Source organism: Vigna radiata, unplaced genomic scaffold (assembly GCF_000741045.1).
Source record: "Vigna radiata var. radiata cultivar VC1973A unplaced genomic scaffold, Vradiata_ver6 scaffold_236, whole genome shotgun sequence".
Lineage (NCBI taxonomy): Eukaryota > Viridiplantae > Streptophyta > Magnoliopsida > Fabales > Fabaceae > Vigna > Vigna radiata.
In genome coordinates, this window is record NW_014543119.1 from 457,741 (window position 1) to 461,462 (window position 3,722).

At 30.5% G+C, this 3,722-nt stretch overlaps 1 long non-coding RNA gene across 1 annotated transcript; it reads right to left on the reverse strand.

The window, feature by feature from the left end:
* Nucleotides 1–616: 616 nt before the first annotated feature.
* LOC106753184 lies at nucleotides 617–2,666 on the reverse strand. Its single transcript, XR_001375194.2, has 3 exons — nucleotides 2,583–2,666; nucleotides 1,965–2,023; nucleotides 617–926 (listed from the first exon to the last, which is right to left on the reverse strand). It is a non-coding gene; the product is annotated as an uncharacterized LOC106753184 (long non-coding RNA).
* Between the last annotated feature and the right edge of the window lie 1,056 nt (nucleotides 2,667–3,722).

Below are 3,722 nucleotides of genomic sequence, written 5' to 3' on the forward strand. Positions count from 1 at the left end.
AGTCAGTACCCACCACACACTGGGGAGCCCCCTCTACTAGAAGCAGGGAGCAGCGTTGGACTTTTGGTACAGAGGCACTGGTAAGCGATTACAGTATGTCTGTAATCGCTTACACAGGCACATAAGTCACAAAGTCTCTCTTCCTCACACACGCACTTGGATAAGAAACCTCACATACCCCTAACCAGTTGTTGGTCCTAAAAAAAACCAGTAATCTCAAAATGATAACTTAAATTCTAACCAAGTCAGTACCCACCACACACTAGGGAGCCCCCTCTACCCGGTGCAGGGAGCAGCGTTGGACTTTTGGTATAGAGGCACTGGTAAGCGATTATAGCCTGTCTGTAATCGCTTACACAGGCGCATAAGTCACAAAGTTCCTCTTCCTCACACATGCACTTGGATAAAAAAACCTCACAAACCCCTAACGAGTTGTTGGTCCTCATAACTTGAGGTCTTGAACATCTTTTATTTATAATTATCCACCTAGATTCATAATCTCCTAATTTAATTCATTTTTTTTATATTTTATAATAAGAAATATATAAAATATATAAAATTTTAAAATAAACAAAAGGTAATCAAAATTAATTTTATTGATAATTTAAGATAGTGTACATTTATTGATAATTACAATGAAAATATAAAAAGAAAAATACATAATAGTGTTTAAGGAACATTACAAGATTGACTAAAAAATCTAACATGGTCAAAAATAACTAGACCAATTGAAAACACATAAACTAATGTTGATGACGTAAACAAAACCACTACAAAACATCATTTTGCTTCAGTTTCAACTTTCAAATCAATATATGTTGAACTCGTTGAGTTTGCTGAGGTTTCTCATACTTTTCCTACTTGGTAGGTACTTTCAATCGCGTTTGTGAACCTCACTAATTTTTATTGGAACACGTTGTGCAAGCCTGCAATAAAACCAACAAACAAATAATAAAAAACCACAATATTTACACAATGATTCATACACTATGAAATAAGAAAAAAAATATATGTAATTTATAACTGAAATAATAATTAGTATAAAATTATCATTCTCTTAGTAAAATCACTCCCTCTTCGTCACCCACACCCTCCTAGAGGTGCGAGAATAAAGGCCAATCAGATATGTAATTATAGTAAAAGTAGAAAAACATGATCAATAAGAGAAAATAAAAATCTGATTGAATAAAACTAGTAAGATATCATTAGGCTTTTTAAATAAAATAGTAGCACATGTTTAAAGAAATTCTATTATTTAAAAAATATATATTTTTCTGTTATTTATACCTTTTATAATATCTTATTTTCTTCCGCAGATTTTACTATATAAGATTATCTTTCTTTAAAAAAAAATATTTTATCATATATCAACGTATAATATCAATATTATCCATAATAAATTTACACATTAAAATCAGTATCAATATCTATATCATATCTATCTATGTATCTAAATTTTGTTAAAAAAAAATCATCTAATAAAATCTTAAAATTAGTTATCATAAGCATAATAAGCCACTTCAATAACTTTAATCCTAAGCTAATTTAGTCTATCTGGCAAATGTCAATAACCTTTTAAGCATAACTAATGACAGTTTGCATCATTTAGAGATGAAAATCAACAAGGCCTGTGTAACAGAGCAATGAAAGAAACGACAATGTCGAATAGGGAATTCAAGCAAGTCATTCAGAAAAAAACTTGTTCCAAATATTTAACACCTATCAAAATGCTGCATACAACAGTATAACCCAAAGCCAGATGATGGAAAAATACTTTTAAAATGCACCCTAATTAAATACAAAACCATAACTAATCGGCAATAAATAATGATTTTCGCAAGATGTTATAACTGATTTAGAAGCAAAACAAGACCAACTGTGTAAACAAAAATAATCTTAGAAAAAAGAATCAAGGATGAATCAAAGATGAATCAAATAATGACAAGAGAGTTTAACACACTAACCTGAATGATGGAAACTGGTGCTTCATAATCACATTTAGCAAAAGTGCTATTACTAAAACCTGAAACATGCAAAGTCAAGAAACTACTTTACAAACTAATTCAAGTTAACCAATGTATTAAGAGAAGAATATGTACTTGCTTTAATCCTTGATAAATCCCAAAGAGACTCACTGCAGTAAAATAATGATAGATAAAGTAAAATAGACTTGCTTGTTACCTTGAAAACCAGAAAATAATTTCAAGTTAATAAGATGTTCCATCTCAAAATTATAAAGTACTAAATATAAAATAACTGATAATATTTAATTACATATCATGGATTAATTAAATTTATAAATAATTGATATTGTAAAATTGCATGATATTTCTTTTTCTCATAAAACAAGAAAATTTGTCACTGCACCAAATCTTATCAGAAACGATATTCATCTACACAAAGACATGCTAAGAAACACTATAATCAAAATAAATAATAATCCTTTCACCGCAAATATTTTACATTTATTTGTATTATATTTTCTCTTACCAAAATAAAGATTTATATATTTTTCAGGAACTTACAATATAATTATTCCTAAAGAAATATAAGGAAAGTCAAACAGAACATGGATGAAAGACCTCTTTGCTTTCCCATATGTAAAAGGCTCCTTCTTTTTTTTCTTGTAGCTCCTTCAGTCTCTCTGCACTTTCAGCATCCTCTACTGAAAAAATAAAATAAAATATATATATATATATATATATATATATATATATATATATATATATCCACACCATACAATATCTAATCAAAGGAGATCTAACTAATTAATACAGTAAAATATTTTTCTACACCAAATTATTATCACTAAATTACAAAAGAAAACATTGTGATCCTATATTTCCTGCGTGAGATCTAAAACATATGTAAGATCTTAAAAATGTATATCGAATACTATCTCTATATAATGCTCCAAACCTGGACATACAGTGACACATTTTTATGCTCCAATCCTCTGTTTAGACTTTATTTGGGTAGAACACAAATCTTAAAAATCTACTTACATTTCTTTTAATCAAATCTTAAAAACCTTTCGATTAAAAACGAAAACACGATGCAGAGATACTCACCACCGCACCCAATACGCAAATCCGCAACGGCAACAGCAAAAAAACCTAACCTTTCAGAGTTCTTCAACACCGCACCCAACACCTAAAAACAAAATAAACGCACAATAAAGGCAACGAACACAACATCTAAAGGGACAATAAAGACATCGAAAAAACCTTTCCTTTTCACAGTTGCCCAAAAAGTCAAACTTCCACCAACGACTTCAATGGCAGATAGAGACAAAAGATACATAGACCCAAACACAAACAAAAAGGGGACTTTGTGAAATGGCATTTTTGAGAGAAAGCACTGAAGGGGAGAAGTGACACAGACTTTAGTAACTCTCGAAGACGCCAACAAGCTCTTAACTGACATCTATATTGGCAACTTATTTACGAAAGTGCCACCAATCATTAATTTACGTCGGGCCCCCGCTTAACTAACGTCTAAGGGGTGACGTTAAAAGCCAATTCTGCACTAATGGTATTAGAGTGTCAGTATAACTTCCATTTCGGAATCTTTATATCAATACATACAATATTAAACACCATTATATAATCTCTCCATTAGATTCATGGAATTACTCTAACTAAGGATCATATTGGACCTCTAACTAAGGCCATGTCCAAAAGGATTCAAGAAGAAGAAGTATTACAAAACACTTTACTTTT